The sequence below is a fragment of the Dendrobates tinctorius genome, unplaced genomic scaffold, assembly GCF_039654945.1.
Source record: "Dendrobates tinctorius isolate UK_male_01 unplaced genomic scaffold, ASM3965494v1 ptg000157l, whole genome shotgun sequence".
NCBI classification, from domain to species: domain Eukaryota; kingdom Metazoa; phylum Chordata; class Amphibia; order Anura; family Dendrobatidae; genus Dendrobates; species Dendrobates tinctorius.
This window is the reverse complement of record NW_027361824.1, coordinates 4,580,129-4,601,734: the sequence shown is the minus strand read 5'-3', so window position 1 is coordinate 4,601,734 and position 21,606 is coordinate 4,580,129. Positions and strand designations below refer to the sequence as shown.

Below are 21,606 nucleotides of genomic sequence, written 5' to 3'. Positions count from 1 at the left end.
GGCAAAACCGCAGAGCAATCCGCAGGTAAAACCGCAGGTCTTTTGACCTGCGGATTGTACAAAATCCGCGCGGATGAATCCGCACCTTTTCCGCAGCGTGTGCACACAGCCTAATTGCCCGTGCACAACAACCAGCCCATCCGGCGACTAATTATCCTAGGTGCAGTTCCCTGACTGACCTGAGGGTAAGGAGGCGCCTGAGAGCTGCAAGTTCCAAAGTGGAACTGAGAAAGTGGGATATCCATAAATCCTCGCAGTTCTTGGAAGGTTGTTAGCAGTGGTGGGGCATCCAAAATACCCCCCTGCGATAAATTGTTAGGGCAAGATTAGCTTGCTGTATATTTTTGTCACATGGTGCCAGCGGTGGGATATCTAAGATAAGCCCCCACTGTGCCTGTGATAGCCGTGTGCCAGCAGTGTGTCGCGTCCCTCCATCCACTGAGATTGGTGGCAGTGGTGGGATCGTCACACTAATAATAACAGCTCACAAGTGTTTGCTTTGCCTTTACCAGTGAGTTTACGGTGGACCTCAGAAAAAAAATAACCCATGGTCCCCCTATAAATCCAAACCAGCAAACACTAAACAGACAGCTGTGGGTTGATATAAACAGCCTGGGAAGGAGCCAGAGATATTGGCCCCCATCCCAAGCTACCAACATCAGCCCTCAGCCGCCCCATAAATGGCACAACCATAAGATGCACCAAATCTGGCACTTAACCTTGCTCTTCTCACTTTCCCTGTAGCAGTGGCAAGTAGGGTAATAGGGTTGAGGTTGATGTAACCTTTTTATTGTCAACTGACATCAAGCCCAGGGTTTAGTAATGTAAGACACCCCCATTACTAACCCCATAGTAAGTTTTAAAATAAACATGCATCAAGAATAAAAACCTTTATTTGAAATAAAACAAAACACCCTGTTTTACACATTAAAAAATAGAAAAGTTATACTCACGTTTATTCTTAAAATCCATTGAAGCTCTCGTCCCATGTAAAAAAAAAATTAAAATAATAACAACCATATTCCTCACCTGCACGCTAGCACTGTGAGATAGTTCCCACTGTGCTAGCAGTGATCACATGGAGGTCACCGCAGTTCATAGTCCCAGCTCACAGTGAACAGAGCGTGGGAATGCAGCTTCAGTGACCGGCAGTAATCTCTATAAGGTCACAGCTCCTCACTGAAGCTGCATTCTCAGCAGCTCATTATCTTCTGGTTTTCAGCCTGAACGGATGCATCATGCCAGGGTTCAATTTGGAAACCAGATGTAGCAGAGATGGATTACTGCGTGGGACAGTATGGATTATCTTCTTGTTGGACACGTGATATGGTTGTTTATTTTTTATTCTTTAACAGGAGACAAGGGCTTCAATGGATTTTAGGAGTTAAAGTATAACTTTTTTTATTTTTTAATAAATGTTTCAAAGAGCGTGCTTTGTTTTATTTCAGATAAACACACAGCAAGATTAAAATCCTTTATTTCAAAACTTACCATGGGGGCATCATATAGACGAAGGAAGGAGGCCTTAAAGTGTGCTGACTCAAGGGAACAAGTGGGGAGCTATCCTGAGGATTGTACCATGCAGCGAAGCAGAGCAGCTCGTTCCTGTGAATGAGGAATGGCAATGTGGCGAAGATTAGCTGCCATAAGGGCAAGTATTTGCCGCAGCAGAGAGGAGTGCAAAGGCTTATTCCTGAGTGTGAGAATCTGAGTATACGGAGAATTACCAAGACAGAAACAAGTGTGTGTGTGTGAGGGACGGTGACTGATCGAGTAGCTGCAAGAGTGCAAAGTGCCAGACAAGTGGCAGCCGAGCAGTGCGGCCGAGAGAGGTGACAGTGACAAGGGGCCATCACCAAGGTCTGCAAAGTTAGAGACAGCGACACAGTACCATAGTGAAGGAGGTGACAGTGAGGAGCAGAAGGAAAGACACGGAAGGAGTCACCAGTGTCTGCGCTCTTGTAAGTCCCTGTGACCATCAAGCCCATTGCTTCCCAGTGATGAACATTCTGGGACTGCTTCCTGCACACACCTGAGCGGAGGACCACTCGACCACCAATATGAAATTGCCTGATAAAAGGGGTTTCCATCCACTGCAGTCCACCACCAACTACTATGGACCTCCATGGTGACATGAAGACCCTGAGAACGTCCATCCTCATCACTGTAGGCGGATGGAAGGAGCTCGTTGTGTCTGCACGTTCAGACAATAACTAGGGTTTGTTTGAAGCCTGCAGCCACATAGCTGTGCATGGAAGCTGAAGACACAAAAAAAGTTTTCTGTTTGCAAGTATTGAAATATGGATGTAATATAATATATGGACTATCAAAGAAACAGCCAAATACTGATGACTTTTCAAAAGTATGGTCATCCGGGTGATGTGAGGCGACCATTGATGCCCCAGAATGCATCCGTTCTATGGTTTCTTTAAGGTATGGCCCATATTAGTAGAACTTGTGGGAACCTCCCTTATATCCTTGTGAAGCTTATGAGAGACGTTGTCCAAAAGGGAGAATCCGATAAATGATGCGATGATCCCGAGACATTATCGGCTCATGACCATGTACAGGGGTAGACTATTATTGACACTTGATACAATATAATCTTCTATTTTATTGACCATTTTCTTTACCATTGTCTTTTGTCAATCCGGAATGTATCTTGGGGTGGGAGGCCGTGAGGGTGTTCTGGAGCCTCTTCCCCCCCCTATGTATCTTGGGGTGGGAGGCCGTGAGGGTGTTCTGGAGCCTCTTCCCCCCCTATGTATCTTGGGGTGGGAGGCCGTGAGGGTGTTCTGGGGCCTCTTCCCCCCCTATGTATCTTGGGGTGGGAGGCTGTTCTGGAGCTTCTTCACCCCTATGTATCTTGGGGTGGGAGGCCGTGAGGGTGTTCTGGGGCCTCTTCCCCCCCTATGTATCTTGGGGTGGGAGGCCGTGAGGGTGTTCTGGAGCCTCTTCCCCCCCTATGTATCTTGGGGTGGGAGGCCGTGAGGGTGTTCTGGGGCCTCTTCCCCCCCTATGTATCTTGGGGTGGGAGGCTGTGAGGGTGTTCTGGAGCTTCTTCACCCCTATGTATCTTGGGGTGGGAGGCCGTGAGGGTGTTCTGGGGCCTCTTCCCCCCCTATGTATCTTGGGGTGGGAGGCTGTGAGGGTGTTCTGGAGCCTCTTCCCCCCTATGTATCTTGGGGTGGGAGGCTGTGAGGGTGTTCTGGGGCCTCTTCACCCCTGGTCAGGGATGTATGCGACTCCATAAAGCATTCATCTGGAGAAACATCAATGATTTCTCTAGAGCTTTAGCGCACACGCCTGACACCATGCTGCTGAAATCAATGAGGCTTCCAGAGGTTTGTGACGGAGACTGAGAAATATGGAAGTCTCCAAACATTAGGCAGCACGGCCCCTTCATTATGAATCCCGCCCCAGGTTCTCCTGGAGCCCCCCCCCCCCCATGAAGCCTTTGTGGTGCAGGAATGCAAGGTTTTCCATAACGCTATAAAGTGTGTAAACAGTTAATCCTGTGATGGGCGACAGCACCATAGTTGAGCCTGTGACGGTCAGTGCATTACCGACCTATAGGGGCTGTAAGGGGGAGACACCGCGGTTAACTGTTGTCATGGAAACACAACGATTCCATAGCAGCACCTGTGAGATGGGAGAATTATTGCGGAAAGTGCTCTGGTAATTATAGGTGCGTGCGGCAGGCGGAGGCCATCCAATCCCATCCCATCGTTTGGCCCCTTTGTGCCTTTCACAATATAGCGGAGCTCAGAAACTTGTTTAAAAGCTTTTGTAACTCAGCAGTGAAAGGGTTAATGAGAAGGCAAAAAAGTAACAATGTATCCAGAAGCTCAAAGAGCCAGGACCCCCACAATCAGAATCATAGAATCGTAGAGTTGGAAGGGACCTCCTGGGCCATCTGGTCCAACCCCCTGCTCAAAACAGGATTTGCTAAATCATCCCAGTCAGATGTCTGTCCAGCCTCTGTTTGAAGACTTCCATTGAAGGAGAACTAACCACTTCTCGTGGCAGCCTGTTCCACTCATTGATCACTCTGTCAAAAAGTTTTTTCTAATATCTAATCTGTGTCTCCTCCCATTCAGTTTCATCCCATTGCTTCTAGTCTTTCCTTGTGCAAATGAGAATAAAGTTGATCCTTCTACAATGTGACAGCCCTTTAGATATTTGTAGACAGCTATTAAGTCTCCTCTCAGTCTTCTCTTTTGCAAACTAAACATTCCCAAATCCTGCAACCTTTCCTCATAAGACAGGGTTTGCAGACCAGTCACCATTCTGGTCGCTATTTTCTGAACTTGCTCCAGATTGTTGATGTGTTTTTAAAAATGTGGTGCCCAAAACTGGACACAATATTCCAGATGAGGTCTGACCAAAGAGGAGTAGAGGGAAATAATGACTTCACGTGATCTAGACTGTATGCTTCTATTAATACATCCTAGAATTGCATTTGCCTTTTTTGCTGCTGCACCACACAGATATTCAGTCTGTGATCTATTAGTATACCCAAGTCTTTTTCACATGTGCTGTTGCTTAGCCCTATTCCTCCCATTCTGTATATGCTTTTTTTCATTTTTATTGCCCAGATGTAGTACTTTGCATTTTTCCCTGTTAAAAACCATTCTGTTAGTTGCTGCCCACTGCTCCAGTTTATTTATATCTTTTTGAATCCTCTCTCTCTCTTCTCTAGTATTAGCTATCCCTCCTAGCTTTGTGTCATCAGCAAATTTAATCAGTTTACCCTCAATTCCTTCATCTAAATCGTTGATAAAGATGTTGAACAATACAGGGCCCAGGACAGAGCCCTGTGGTACCTCACTTGAGACATTCTTCCAACTGGATGTGCAGCCATTTACGACCACTCTTTGGGTCCGATCACTAAGCCAGTTATGAATCCACCTAACAGTTGCCTTGTCCATTCCATACTTAGTCATTTTTTCAATAAGGATTGTATGAGAGACTTTGTCAAATGCTTTGCTGAAGTCAAGATATACTATATCTACCGCATTTCCTTGATCCACCCAATCAGTGATTCCGTCATAGAAGGAAATTAAGTTAGTCTGAATGGAGGGGTGTCAGGCAGCTGATTGCAGGGGACCCACATATTAATACTAGGAACACAGAAAACTCCATAGCAGAAGAATGTATACAACAAATCACAGCCAAAAAGACTGAAAACAAACTAAGTGGCACTGTGCAGTGTATATATACACAGGAGGAGCGGTACTGTGCAGTGTGTATATATACAGGAGGAGCGGTACTGTGCAGTGTGTATATATACAGGAGGAGCGGTACTGTGCAGTGTGTATATATACAGGAGGAGCGGTACTGTGCAGTGTATATATATACAGGAGGAGCGGTACTGTGCAGTGTGTATATATACAGGAGGAGCGGTACTGTGCAGTGTGTGTATATACACAGGAGGAGCGGTACTGTGCAGTGTGTATATATACAGGAGGAGCGGTACTGTGCAGTGTGTATATATACAGGAGGAGCGGTACTGTGCAGTGTGTATATATACAGGAGGAGCGGTACTGTGCAGTGTGTATATATACAGGAGGAGTGGTACTGTGCAGTGTGTGTATATACACAGGAGGAGCGGTACTGTGCAGTGTGTATATATACAGGAGGAGCGGTACTGTGCAGTGTGTATATATACAGGAGGAGCGGTACTGTGCAGTGTGTATATATACAGGAGGAGCGGTACTGTGCAGTGTGTGTATATACACAGGAGGAGCGGTACTGTGCAGTGTGTATATATACAGGAGGAGCGGTACTGTGCAGTGTGTGTATATACACAGGAGGAGCGGTACTGTGCAGTGTATATATACACACAGGAGGAGCGGTACTGTGCAGTGTATATATACACAGGAGGAGCGGTACTGTGCAGTGTATATATACACAGGAGGAGTGGTACTGTGCAGTGCATATATACACAGGAGGAGTGGTACTGTGCAGTGCATATATACACAGGAGGAGCGGTACTGTGCAGTGTGTGTATATACACAGGAGGAGCGGTACTGTGCAGTGTGTATATATACAGGAGGAGCGGTACTGTGCAGTGTGTGTATATACACAGGAGGAGTGGTACTGTGCAGTGTGTATATATACAGGAGGAGCGGTACTGTGCAGTGTGTATATATACAGGAGGAGCGGTACTGTGCAGTGTGTGTATATACACAGGAGGAGCGGTACTGTGCAGTGTGTATATATACAGGATGAGCGGTACTGTGCAGTGTGTATATATACAGGAGGAGCGGTACTGTGCAGTGTATATATACACACAGGAGGAGCGGTACTGTGCAGTGTATATATACACACAGGAGGAGCGGTACTGTGCAGTGTATATATACACAGGAGGAGCGGTACTGTGCAGTGTATATATACACACAGGAGGAGCGGTACTGTGCAGTGTATATATACACAGGAGGAGCGGTACTGTGCAGTGTATATATACACAGGAGGAGTGGTACTGTGCAGTGCATATATACACAGGAGGAGCGGTACTGTGCAGTGTATATATACAGGAGGAGCGGTACTGTGCAGTATATATATACAGGAGGAGCGGTACTGTGCAGTGTATATATACACAGGAGGAGTGGCACTGTGCAGTGTATATATACAGGAGGAGTGGCACTGTGCAGTGTATATATACAGGAGGAGTGGCACTGTGCAGTGTATATATACAGGAGGAGTGGCACTGTGCAGTGTATATATACAGGAGGAGCGGTACTGTGCAGTGTATACTGTATATACAGGAGGAGCGGTACTGTGCAGTGTATATATACAGGAGGAGCGGTACTGTGCAGTGTATACAGTTGTGGCCAAAAGTATTGACACCCCTGCAATTCTGTCAGATAATACTCAGTTTCTTCCTGAAAATGATTGCAATCACAAATTCTTTGTTATTATCTTCATTTAATTTGTCTTAAATGAAAAAACACAAAAAGAATTGTCCTAAAGCCAAATTGGATATAATTCCACACCAAACATAAAAAAGAGGGTGGACAAAAGTATTGGCACTGTGCGAAAAATCATGTGATGCTTCTCTAATTTGTGTAATTAACAGCACCTGTAACTTACCTGTGGCACCTAACAGGTGTTGGCAATAACTAAATCACACTTGCAGCCAGTTGACATGGATTAAAGTTGACTCAACCTCTGTCCTGTGTCCTTGTGTGTACCACATTGAGCATGGAGAAAAGAAAGAAGACCAAAGAACTGTCTGAGGACTTGAGAAACCAAATTGTGAGGAAGCATGAGCAATCTCAAGGCTACAAGTCCATCTCCAAAGACCTGAATGTTCCTGTGTCTACCGTGCGCAGTGTCATCAAAAAGTTTAAAGCCCATGGCACTGTGGCTAACCTCCCTAGATGTGGACGGAAAAGAAAAATTGACAAGAGATTTCAATGCAAGATTGTGCGGATGTTGGATAAAGAACCTCGACTAACATCCAAACGAGTTCAAGCTGCCCTGCAGTCTGAGGGTACAACAGTGTCAACCCGTACTATCCATCGGCGTCTGAATGAAAAGGGACTGTATGGTAGGAGACCCAGGAAGACCCCACTTCTTACCCCGAGACATAAAAAAGCCAGGCTGGAGTTTGCCAAAACTTACCTGAAAAAGCCTAAAACATTTTGGAAGAATGTTCTCTGGTCAGATGAGACAAAAGTAGAGCTTTTTGGGCAAAGGCATCAACATAGAGTTTACAGGAGAAAAAGAGGCATTCAAAGAAAAAACCACAGTCCCTACAGTCAAACATGACGGAGGTTCCCTGATGTTTTGGGGTTGCTTTGCTGCCTCTGGCACTGGACTGCTTGACCGTGTGCATGGCATTATGAAGTCTGAAGACTACCAACAAATTTTTCAGCATAATGTAGGGCCCAGTGTGAGAAAGCTGGGTCTCCCTCAGAGGTCATGGGTCTTCCAGCAGGACAATGACCCAAAGCACACTTCAAAAAGCACTAGAAAATGGTTTGAGAGAAAGCACTGGAGACTTCTAAGGTGGCCAGCAATGAGTCCAGACCTAAATCCCATAGAACACCTGTGGAGAGATCTAAAAATGGCAGTTTGGAGAAGGCACCCATCTAATATCAGGGACCTGGAGCAGTTTGCCAAAGAAGAATGGTCTAAAATTCCAGCAGAGCATTGTAAGAAACTCATTGATGGTTACCGGAAGCGGTTGGTCGCAGTTATTTTTGGCTAAAGGTTGTGCAACCAAGTATTAGGCTGAGGGTGCCAATACTTTTGTATGGCCCACTTTTGGAGTATTGTGTGAAATGATCAATGTTTTGCTTTTTGCTTCATTCTCTTTTGTGTTTTTTCATTTAAGACAAATTAAATGAAGATAATAATACCAAAGAATTTGTGTTTGCAATCATTTTCAGGAAGAAACTGAGCATTATCTGACAGAATTGCAGGGGTGTCAATACTTTTGGCCACAACTGTATATGCAGGAGGAGTGGTACTGTGCAGTGTATATATATCACACAGGAGAGGATTAGATACACGGCTCAGCAGACAGTATCACACAGGAGAGGATTAGATACACGGCTCAGCAGACAGTATCACACAGGAGAGGATTAGATACACGGCCCAGCAAACAGTATCACACAGGATGGGATTAGATACGTGGCTCAGCAGTCAGTATCACACAGGAGAGGTTTAGATACGTGGCTCAGCAGTCAGTATCACACAGGAGAGGATAAGATACACGGCTCTGCAGTCAGTATCACACAGGAGAGGATAAGATACAAGGCTCAGCAGTCAGTATCACACAGGATAGGATTAGATACACGGCTCAGCAGACAGTATCACACAGGATAGGATTAGATACACGGCTCAGCAGTCAGTATCACACAGGAGAGGATTAGATACACAGCCCAGCAGACAGTATCACACAGGATGGGATTAGATACGTGGCTCAGCAGTCAGTATCACACAGGATAGGATTAGATACGTGGCTCAGCAGTCAGTATCACACAGGATAGGATTAGATACGTGGCTCAGCAGTCAGTATCACACAGGACAGGATTAGATACGTGGCTCAGCAGTCAGTATCACACAGGAGAGGATAAGATACACGGCTCTGCAGTCAATATCACACAAGAGGATTAGATACACGGCTCAGCAGTCAGTATCACACAGGATGGGATTAGATACACGGCTCAGAAACAGGATGTGCCAAAGGAGAGGACATTTTCATTCCAAGAATTCCACTCATTCCATCTGATTTGTTTTTTGATTTTAAACGTCTCCAGTTTCCACTTTGCCTGGCATTTGCAATGTCCATTAACAAGTCTCAGGGACAGTCCTTGAAAGTAGTAGGGATCGATTTGCAATCTCCATGTTTTTCTCATGGTCAACTTTACGTGGCCTGTTCAAGAGTTGGAACTGCCAAAAATCTGTTCATCTTTGCACCGAAAGGAAAAAAACCAAACATGTTGTTTGTCAAAAGGCTCTTGAATGAGTTGAAAATAAAATACTATCAATACTTGGGTAATCGTTTAGTTAACTTGTGTTACAAATCTGTAGTGTTGACTATGTGATGTGAAATGTTTTTATGTGCAATATAATCATTATAGTTTGTTATAACTAACCACAGTTGGTTACTATGCCAGGCAACGCCAGGCTCTTCAGCTAGTATATTATATATATATATATACACACACACACACACAAAAAGAACACAGCAGCACAGGTGCATGAATCTAGGCCATGTGAAGACATAGTAAATCATTAAAAACATTCAATTTAGCAGAAATTTCCAGAAAATGTTTTACAAAATTATTTTTTACTTACAGTAATAGATGAAAAAATGAAGGTTCTTAGCGCACAAATTGGCCAATTCATGTAAGCCCATCAACCATGGCAAGGTGACCTCCCCCTGATGGGTCCCTGCTCTACACTACAAGCCACTTCTGGGCCACCAGCCTACAATTTTGGACAAACATGTCACTACTGGGCTCAGCCTACAATTTATGGGCTGGCAGGGCTGATTGCGGCACCTGCAAGGCCAAAAGGTTAGGAGTGCAAGATCAGACTGGAGGCAGCCAGCATCCAGTATTACTTAAATAAGCCAAAAAAACCTGACTAGCACCTCCTAGTGTGAACACGTGAAAGCTGCGGCGAAAACTGCACTCTATAGACAAAAAAGTAAAAAAAAATTTGTTAAAAATTTTTTGGGAAAATGTAGGTAAATTAAATGTTTTCAATGTTTTCCTGTGTTTTCACATTGCCTAGATTCTTGCACATGTGCTGCTGTGTTCTTTTTTTATCTATATAGTGCAGTTTTCGCAGCTTGCACATGTTCACACTAGGAGGTGCTGATCAGTTTTTTTTGGCTTATATATATATATATATATATATATATATAATGTGTGACCTTGTGCAGTATATATATATATATATATATATATATATTGTGTAGTGTGCACACAGACACAGCATTGCTATGTGTAGATTCATCTCTTCCGTGTCCTAGTGCAGGTTACATTATAGTGAATACACACAGCGCCATCTTGTGGAATATAAGCAGAAATAAGAAGAAACTATTTGCTAGATTTTAACACCGAACCAGTTTCCTGTTGGCTCAGTTCTCTCATCTGTAGCACAAGATGGAGACGCAGCCTGAGTGCCGGCATCAGCCCAATGAGGAATCATTTTAGACTTTTATTAATAGTGATGGATCCACAGTATTTGTCCCCTGTGATTAGTCTTATTCCTACGTTTCAGCGTCTGAGGCTTTTTCGTGCCCTTGCATTGTCCTAATGTGTTTCATGCTGGAATCTTCTGCAGATGAAGCAGCGGAGGTGACAGATATTTATTTTCTCCTATCTTCTTGGGGCACAAGATAAAGTAGACATCATAAAAGCAAATAGCATCAATCTCTGCTTCTTGCTTACAGCTGGTGTCCTGGTTCACTGCCGAGCATACAGATTGCTGCCTAAGAATAATATCACCATCGACTATCGTACTGTAAGGAAGCAAAGTGCTGCGCTAGGTCTGTCCGTAGATTGTGACATTGTCTTTAACCCCACAGCATTTCTCATACACAACTTCAAACATTAAACCATCAACTTAGACACAGTGATTCTGTCTGCAGCCACCACTAGGGGGAGCTCCTTGTATACAGAGATACATGATAAGATCCTGTCTGCAGTCACCACTAGGGGGAGCTCCCTTTATAAAGAGATACATGATAATATTCTGTCTGCAGTCACCACTAGGGGGAGCTCCCTGTATACAGAGATACATGATAAGATCCTGTCTGCAGCCACCACTAGGGGGAGCTCCCTATATAGAGAGATACATGATAAGATTCTGTCTGCAGCCACCACTAGGGGGAGCTCCCTGTATACAGAGATGCATGATAAGATCCTGTCTGCAGTCACCACTAGGGGGAGCTCCCTGTATACAGAGATACATGATAAGATCCTGTCTGCAGTCACCACTAGGGGGAGCTCACTGTATACAGAGATACATGATAAGATCCTGTCTGCAGTCACCACTAGGGGGAGCTCCCTGTATACAGAGATACATGATAAGATCCTGTCTGCAGCCACCACTAGGGGGAGCTCCCTATATAGAGAGATACATGATAAGATCCTGTCTGCAGTCACCACTAGGGGGAGCTCCCTGTATACAGAGATACAGGATAAGATCCTGTCTGCAGTCACCACTAGGGGGAGCTCCCTCCAGCATTTTTTTTCGATTCATTATTTCTTCTTGATGATCACTGCTGATTTTTATAAAGTATATTTCCCCTTTAGGAGATAAGTAATGTCCTCTCTGTAATTGTGTCCTGGACTCTGTGTTATGTGCCCTGCATGTACAGTATATGTGTCCTCTCCCATGTACACTATATATATATACAGTATGTATTATATGTGTAGCGGGGGGCTGTGAATGCAGTCGGCTCGGGGTTAATCCGCCGGCTCTTATTCTTTATTCAGCAATTCTGAAATGACTAATTAGCCGAATGGAGGATTGTGCCGCATTAAGCAGATGACGAGATATTGATGGCTTTATCGATTGGTACCGCACGGCTGCCAGGAAGGAGCGGGCAATGGGCTGAGTGTTGCAGAGACGCCCGGGGCACAACCCATCACTCACCATGTACAAGACCCCAAATAATGCGAGATGCTGAACTTATCCAGAATGTTCGGTATCAAATGAGCCATCACATATTTATGGTGAGCGTCCGCCAACCATCGGCAAGCTACACATGAACATCTGATAGATGCTGGGATCAGACATTTTTGCAGAAGAGGGCCCCTGGTGTTACCTCTCCATCATGGAGGAGTTTGGGTGCAGAGGTGGCCGGCGAGCTGCCTCCCAAAAGTCGAACCCATAGAGGCATTTACTGTCAATGCCAAAAATGTCTCCGAAGTGAAAATCCCTAAACCCCTAAGTTTAATTCACGCCCCTGTGAGAAAGGTTTGTGCCCCTTGATACATATCCTGGACTTTGATACATTGTAGCAAACTAGGTTTAGGACATATGATGGATAGACACAGAGGCGTAAGGGTCGCGGCTACAGAGTGTGCTCCCACCACCAGGCCCGTGCTCTAGGTCAGATCCGCTGACGTCAGCACACGTATCTGCTGGATGTGCGTCCGAGGATCCACTGGCTCCCTGCTCTGCAATACAAGCTTGGCCAATCAGAGGCCAACAGCTGATGTCGGCGAGCAAGTCACTGGTGGAGCATGGTGGTGATGTTACACGTTGCCCGTCGCTTGCAAGCTGATGTCAGCTACCGGTGTCTGCGCTGCTACAGCAGAGGACACTGCACGTTATGGAAGAGGAGGAAGGGAAGTATGATCATTTTATTATTTTATACATTAAACAACAGCTGCAGAATGGGACTTATATACCAGGATGGGGGCATATATACCAGGAAGTGATACATGAGAAATATACCAGACACAGTCCAGAAATCGGTCAGACGGTAAGACTAACCACTGCTTTCTTACTTTACTTGCTTTTTTTTTTTACCCTGCTCTTTGACCATGCTCACATTTGCCATCACCGTTTTTGCTCCAGTAATCTTCACTCTCCTTCGCTATCCCCAAACCCCTGCACCCTCGAGCCAAATAACTATCTCCCCCTTTCTCTTACTCCCCCACCTCGCTTCATCTGCAGACATACTCCTTAACCTCAGACCTCTCCTACTAAAATACAATACAAGATGATCACTCTCCTTTACCCACCTGCTTTCCCTTTCTCTGCTTCTTCTCACTGCTGGTGACATATCCCCCAATCGTGGCCCCCCTGCCTCATACATCCCACTAATCCTCACCCCCATCTTTCTCACACTAAGACAAACTACCACAATCCTTCACAATTAAAACCTGTGCCACTGACCCCCTCCCTCCCGCACCCTCTTTCTGGAGCACTTTGGAATGCTCGCTCAGTCTGCAACAAGCTCCATGTGATCCACAACCTCTTTAACTCCCGCAACCTTTCCTTCCTGGCCCTCACTGAGACCTGGCTGACACCCCCTGACACGGCCTCCCCGGCCGCACTAAGTTATGGTGGCCTCCACTTTACCCACACTCCTCGCCCTGGCAACAGACAAGGTGGAGGAGTGGGTTTCCTCCTTTCTAAAAACTGCTCCTTCAACCCTATCCAACCCCCACCCTCCCTTATCCTCCCTTCTTTCGAGGTTCACTCTGTCCGTATCTACTCTCCCTTTAATCTCCAAATGGCTGTCATACACCGACCACCTGGCTCAGCCACTGCCTTCATCGACCAATTCTCCACCTGGCTCCTCCACTTTCTCTCTGCTGACATCTCCACTATCATCATGGGGGACTTCAACATCCCCATTGACACCCACCAGCCAGCAGCCTCCAAACTCCTGTAACGTACCTCATCCTTTGGACTTAGTGGTCCTCCTCAGCCACCCACACAGATGGACATACATTAGACCTCATCTTCACCCGCCTCTGTTCCCTATCTAATCTCACAACCTCTCCCTTCCCCCTATCTGACCACCATCTACTCACCTTCTCATCCTTGTCCTTCTCACCTGCCCCCCATGTCCAGCTATTAGCACATCCTCGCACACCTAGACATTCACAGACTCTCAGACTCTCTTCTACCTCTGTCCTCCATATCTTCACTCAACAAAAAACTTCAACAAGCACCCAGGGTCGCGGAGCGGCGTTGGAAGAAAACACGCCTGCCAGACGACTTCACTGTAGGGATGAGCGAGCATATTCGTGGGTATTCGGTACTCGGCGAGTAATGCGGCACTCGGAACATAGCGAGTATTTCACTATTCGCCTAGCTATTCGGGTCTCCTGCCCAGTAGTTGCCAATCACGGTAATGCCGCACCCTTCTTGGTTGTGGGCGGCATTACTATGATTGGCTGGCCGCCCAGCGTCCTATGAGTCATCATAGCCTGGCACTAAGCCCTGCTGCCGCCGCCATTTTCTGCACATTGCAAGCAGAACACATCTAGTGTAGGGAGAGTGTGAGCAGCTGCTAGGGAGAGTTGTGTTTTTTGGTTCAAATCAGCCAGAAATTCTCTGTGAAACCCAAAAGCTCTTTTCAGAGCTGAAAGTATAAGGTCAGGGACCGAGTAGTGACCGTTTTCCCAGCTTTTTTTAGGTCTCATTTACCCCTGCAGGGCAGGTTTTTTGTGCTGCTGCGTTCACAGTGAATAGCACGCACGATACTGCACAACTGACACGCAGCCAGCACCGCTGTCTTGTGTGGTTTCTGGGGTGCGTATTCTTGCCTTAAACCTCAGGGCAATTTTTTAGTGGCAGCACCGCTGTCTTGTGTGGTGTCTGGGGTGCGTAATCTTGCCTTAGACCTCAGGGCAATTTTTTTCTGCTGCTTCGGTGCTGTTTGTAAAACACAAAGCTGTAGTCCTACCTTCCACAAGGCACTAACTGCTCCTTGTTCCCCAATATCTGCATCTGAACATCTGCAACTATAGCAGAAAAATCCAAAATTCCTAAAAAGGCTGTTGTGAAGGGACAGGGACGTGGACGTGGGGTCGTTGGTGCCCAACAAGGCACAGAGTCTGGGAGATTGAAGAAGGTTGATGCATCTAGGTTCTTGGTGAAATTTCCCGGTCTGGAACATAAACGGGCCTGGAAGCCAGAAGAACAAGAGGAGATACTGTCTTGGATGGCTGAAAAGGCCTCCACGAAATGTTCTAGCAGCACCCAATCGTCCATGACAAAACATTCTACTGTCCATACAGATAATGCTGGGTCATCCTATTCTCAACCTGTTCCTAGTTCATCACCCAGTCAGGAGTCACAGGAAACATTTGACCCCAACCTTGGTCACTCCGAGGATCTGTTTGGTCCATTTCCTTTTGTTGCCTCTGGCCTCTCACCGCGCAACATTGAAGAAGTACGTGAGGGGGTATCGTCTGTTGAAGATTGACAAATATTTGAAACCCCACGTCCAGAAGAAAGCCACTTTCATCCACGTGATATACCGGGTGAAGAGGTGGAGGCTGATGGTGATGACACACAGTTGCCATCTGGCCAGTCGCCAATATCAACACGGAAGGAGGATGACTTGGACGACAAGGTGGTCGATGATGAGTCCACCGATCCGACCTGGGCCGTTGGCATGCATAGCCAGCACAGCAGCATAGAGGATGAAGGTGGATACATAGCACCAACAAAGGCACCAAGGGCTACTGGTTTGAGCAGAGTGCGAACTGTGTCTACTGTTGCCAGGAGCAATCCCTCTGTGCCCCAAGTCAAGGCAAGGGTGCATTCAGCCGCTGTCTGGAAATTTTTTTCCGATAGTCCTTCTGAACCAAATGTTGTCATCTGTGGCATCTGCCATAGGAAGCTGAGCAGAGGCCAGAGCAAAGGCAACCAAAGCACCACCAGTATGTGGAAACACATGGCAGCCAATTACCCGAGTCAGTGGGCTGAATAACAGGGTACCAAATCAGTGTCTGCGACTGCGGGTCAAACCACAGCCGTGTCGCCTGTGATACGGCCTCACCAATCTGCTGGGCAGGAAGCAGATGATCATCATACCTCTTGCTCACAAGCTGCGGTTGCACAGACACAGGCCAACAACAAGCTCATTGTTAGCGTGGGTGGTCAGGAGCCAGAATCTCCAGAAGTGGACCCTCTGGACCGTGGCACCGAGGGGCCCAGGGTGAGCTGCCAGGTGGAACCGACCCCTATACAGGGACAGTTAGGAGCAGGCCCAGGGGTTCAAGTACCACGGTAGCCAGTACCGAGAGGGGTGGCTCAGGATGGACTGGAGTAGGAGTGCGGGACTGAAGTGTAGACTGTAAGGCTGGAACGTGGAGAGATGGCTGGAGCAAAACAACGGAGGTAGGACTGGAGTAGGATGGAACAGGAACACAGAGACAGGACTGGAGTAGGACTGTAGGAGTGTGGATAGCTGGATGGAGCAGGAACACCGGAGGCAGGACTGGAGTAGGATGGAACAGGAACACAGGAACAGGACTGGAGTAGGACTGTAGGAACGCTGGAGCAGAGCAGGAGCAGGAGGGAACAGGAACACTGGAACAGGACTGGAGTAGGACTGTAGGAACGCTGGAATAGAGCAAGAGCAGGAGGGAACAGGAACACTGGAACAGGACTGGAGTAGGACTGTAGGAACGCTGCAGCAGAGCAGGAGGGAACAGGAACACTGGAGCAGGACGGAGAAGACTGCAGGGAACACGGATGATAGGGCTGCGAGACTGCTGCAGGAAACACCGAGGACAGAACCGAGAGGCTGCAGAGAGCACAGGAGGAAGCAGGGCCCAGTGTGCAAGGTAACACAACGATCAGGCGCCTCCCTCAGGGGGAAGAGGCCTGATATGGCCCCGTCTGGTCTGCCATTGGTCCGAAGGTGCTTCCGGGTCAGGGCACAGCCGGAGCACAAGAAGCAGAAGGGAGGCGCGGCCGCGGCCTATGGCGCATGCGCATTGCATGCAGAGATGGCATCGGCCGTGAGCCTGTCAGAGGTGACCGCTGTGGCCGTCGGGTGGCGAGAGGCTGTGGCGTGGGAGCGGAGGCCGGGTGAGTTTGCAGAGACGGCGTGGGATCGGAGGCCGGGTGAGTATGTCGGAGCGGTGTAACACTCATCCACTTGTTTGTCCCAGGAAAGCGTCCAATTGTCCGTGCCCCAGATTATGAAATGACACGTAAATATCAAGCCACGCACCCACAAGCACAAACACTGAACGCACACATTGCCAAGTTACTAGCCGTGGAGATGTTGCCGTTTAGGCTTGTGGGGACACAATCTTTCCGTGACCTTTTGGCTGTGGCTGCCCCACGATACTCGGTTCCCAGCCGGCACTATTTTTCCCGCTGTGCCGTCCCCGCATTACACCAGCACGTCTTAAACAATCTAAAGCGTGCGCTCACCAACGCCGTAACCGGGAAGGTCCATCTTACAGCAGACACGTGGACAAGTACTTGTGGCCAGGGACGATACATCTCTGTCACGGCACACTGGCTGAACCTGGTGGAGGGTGGGAAAAAGTCTCAAACTGGGCCATCAACACATATCCTACCCACGCCACGAATAGCGGGCCCATCCTCAATCAGGGTTTCCGCCTCATCATATATGTCCAGTCTCTCCTCTTCCTCCTCCTCCGCCTCGTCATCCTATGCTGAATTACCCTCCACATCACTCCCAAGTTGGGAGCTGTGCAGCAGCGCCTCGGCAAAGTGGCAAAATGCTCTGCTGAAGCTGATCTGCTCAGGTGAAACACCGCACACTGCAGCAGAGCTGTGCCAAGGACTAAAACAACAGACCGATCAGTGGCTCTCCCCACTGCAACTCCCACCTGGTCTGGTTGTCTGCGACAATGGGCGTGACCTGATGGCGGCTTTAAAGCTCAGGAAGCTGGTACACGTGCCATGCAAGGCTCACGTGCTGAAACTAGTGGTGCAGAAATTTATAAAAACATACCCTGACTTGCCATACATACTTGAGAAGGTGCGCCGTATTTGCGCCCATTTCCGCCACTCCTCAACCGCTGTTGCCGGTCTTGCACCACTTCAAAAGCAATTTAACTTGCCAAACCACAGACTCATTTGCGACCTGCCAACACGGTGGAACTCAACATATCATATGTTGGCAAGGGTAAGTGAGCAGCAGAGGGCACTTTCTGAATACCAGCTTAAACATGCCCGTCACACTGAGACTCAGCCAAGACACATAACAACTGTCGAGTGGGTGTGGATCGCTGATATTTGTGATGTGCTTGATAACTTTGAGTACTGCACCAAGCTTGTGAGCGGTGATCAGGCTATTATCAGCGTAACCATCCCTATGCTATGTCTGCTGAAAAAAATCGCTGCAGAATCAAAAAATGGAATCTTTGCGTGCCCAGCAGCTCGGTATGGAGCAAGATTTCACAATGGGTGATCCTACCCAGCCCAGCCAATATCATCAGGTAACATTGAGGGATGAAGATGATAATGAGGGAGTGGACTTCTTTTTCAGTGGTATCGAGGGGACACCTCATGCTACAGAGGGGAATCCCAACCCCAGCTTCATGTCTGTCCAACATGGGTGGGCTGGAGAGGAGGAGGTGGAGGAGGAGAGTCAGTGTGAGGACAGGATGGGTATTGTTCCTCCTTCAGGGGTCAAAGAACATTTGCCTCTTTGCAGCTTGGCCCACATGGCACACTTCATATCTCACTGTCTGTGCCAAGACACTCTCGTAATCCACATTTTCAATAGCAACCTATACTGGTTGGCCACCTTTCTAGGCCCACGGTACAATGACAAATTTCCTTCGCTACTGTTGCAGTCACCAAGGTGTTTCACAATGGAATCCTTCAAGAAGGCCGTTGTCGATTATTTGATGGCAACAGCACCCTCAGACACCACTGCTAGTAGAGATACCAGCTCTGTGCAACAGCATGCATTAATGGGGAGAGATATGCCAAGCAGGTCCAAAAGAGGTGGTGGTAAAATGTCCACAAACAGGGCTATCTTCAATAAACCGGCTTATCACCAAGGACTAGCTGCAACAGTAGCAATGTCAAGGAGGGAGAAGTTGAACAAAATGGTCAACGACCATCTTAGTGACTCGTACCTGCGTCCTTCCTGATGCTTCTGTTCCGTTTAGTTACTGGGTATCCAAGCTGCATAGTTGGCCTGACCTATCCTTCTATGCCTTGGAGGTGCTGGCCTGCCCTGCTGCTAGTGTGATGTCAGAGCGTGTTTTCATTGCCGCTGGGGCAGTTATCACAGATACATGCACACGGTTGACTACAGAAAATGCAGACAGGCTGACTCTGATAAAATTTAACAAGGACTGTGGGTCGCCCTCCCAGGGCTGTGAGGTACTCGATACCGGGCCGGTGTCAGCGGGATGTGTCACAGCAGCGGTGACCCGGTCCGTGGCCCTCGGCACCCAATTCATAGGGGAAGTTTGAATGGTGGAATGTAGTTAATGGAATAGTTTGTGACGCCACCTGTGGTGTTCGGCAAGTGAGATGTTAAGCCGACGCTGCATGCAGATCCTCTGGGACTGGTGGTGTGGTGCAGCCAAGATGGTGTAGCTCCCCACAGGTGGAGCTGTAGGCCCAGGGCAGTGTACATGTAGGGTTAGAGGAGAGGCACAGGCGGTGTAGAAGCTGGTACCCCGCTGTAGTGGTACAGGTGTGTTAGCACAGGAATAATTGGAGGACACCAGGGCATGTAATTCCAAAGCTTTACTCACAGTCTGTAGTACAAACAGGTGCCTGCCTCCGTGCCGTGTCCTCCGGGTCAGGGACTCAGTCAACCTCCAGGTCAGATGGAATGCTCCTTTCCAACACTCCGCCAACATGTGCCTTTCTGAAGGTCTCCTCTTATAGCGCCTTTGGTGTGAAGTACTCCTAGTACTGAGTTACACTTATGTTCCTCCTGACAGATGTTCCCAAGAACCATACTTGTACGGCAGACAGCTGTAGCCTGCTTCGGGGACCCCTTACTCCTGAGTCCTGGCTCACTATCCAAGTTGCTGTTGTGCCCCCCAGTCTTAGATGGGAGTAGTGCATTTACAGCTCCCTACTCCACCGGTGTCTGCTGCAGGACCATTAGTATCCATACAACCTCGGGGACAGGGCCCCGGCCTTGCACTTGGAACTTCTAGGCAGGGTTCTCTCCGAACCCACGTCCTCTGTTCCCTTTTACTCCTTCGTTCCGTACTAGTCTCTCCTTCTTATGGAAGATCAAGTTTCTGTTCAATGTCTTTCTCCTTCTTTCCTTTCCCGCACCAGCAGACCCAGGTCACTGAGATCTGCTGCAGCACCTCCTTCCTCCATCCCTCTCCCGGGGATCTTCTCTCCTCACTCTCTCCTCCTGACTGACTGACTGACCCCCAAATCCTAAACCTTCCCGCTCTTTTATGTATTCTAACTCCACCCGTCTCCCAGCACGTTTCGTGTTCCAAGCATGGAGCCAACAAAGGTGCTCTGCTACACTCCAAGCAGGGAGCTGCAATGTGACTTTGCTTAACTACTCTGTTGTGTGGGATGCAGGTGTTGGAGCGTGGTCAGGAGCCTCCAACCTACTTGGATGGTGGGGCACCACACCTCAGCAGGAGGTGCAGTACCTCTGTGGCAACTGAATCCTCAGGGGTGCCACAACTGCATTTCGCAACACTATTTAAGCCTTCCAGATGACAGTATCCCAACCTAAAGTCACCCAACACTTTTTTTTTAAAAATTGGTGATCACATCCATCCCATTCCCTTCCCATACAAGCCCCTTTTCTTCTTCTTACACATGTTTTCAAAACCTGCTTCTGACACATGTACCTCATGGTCAATAAGCTAAAAACAATGTTATGTTAATTAATATTTCCCATTGGAGGCACTTGGGATGAGAGTGAGGACCTTCTTCCTTCATCAATCATGCTATCATGCCCCTTGGGCTAATTTTTGGAGACACTATTGCTATGCCTGGACACTGGGCATGGCCACCTCTATGCTAGTAGTCCTGGCTTCATCATAATTGTTTGGCCCTTCAGTCCTGTCTTGCTTCCTTCATCAACCATGATACAGCCTCTAGGGCTAATGTTTTGAAGACACTATGTCTATGCCTACACATTGGGCAGTGGCACAACAAGGACAGCAGTCCAAGCTTTATAATTGTGAATCCCTTGTGATGATGATGATGATGATGATGGGTGGCTTCTTCCTGCGTTAACCATAACACAACCCCGAGGGCAGATTGCGCTCCTTACACCACTTACACACTTAGGTGTCAGTAGATTTCCTCCATCATCACTCGCTCTTACGGTACTTCTGATATATCACTGGCATTGCGTAAGTGGCGTACAAGTCCCGCTCTTCCGGCTAAAAAACAAAGGACTTAAAATAGTGTTTGTACATTCTAGTGAAGCAGTGGGGTAAAAACAATTGTGCAGCCCCTGACCAGGTGCCTCCATGTTATAAACATTTGTTTACAGCATACATTTTTTAACATTTACACATTTTTTAGCGTTTTCCTCAGCCCCCAAACCGCTTTGAAGGGTCCAGCAGACAATTACTCGCATTTTCCATTGACTATAATTGGACTCTCTATTCGTACCGAATACCCGAGTATTAGGGTATACTCGGTACGAGTATAGCAAGTCCG

The 21,606-nt window shown here is 47.6% G+C and overlaps 1 protein-coding gene and 1 long non-coding RNA gene across 2 annotated transcripts in view; both read right to left on the bottom strand.

Annotated features, from left to right (window-relative positions):
- PDE2A (phosphodiesterase 2A) overlaps positions 1-21,606 on the bottom strand; it is an 806,220-nt gene that overhangs the window by 650,281 nt on the left and 134,333 nt on the right. The gene's annotated exons all lie outside the window — the stretch shown is intronic.
- Positions 9,194-10,114, bottom strand: LOC141051409 (uncharacterized). The gene is made up of 2 exons (XR_012220645.1): positions 9,814-10,114; positions 9,194-9,424 (listed from the first exon to the last, which is right to left on the bottom strand). It is a non-coding gene; the product is annotated as an uncharacterized lncRNA (long non-coding RNA).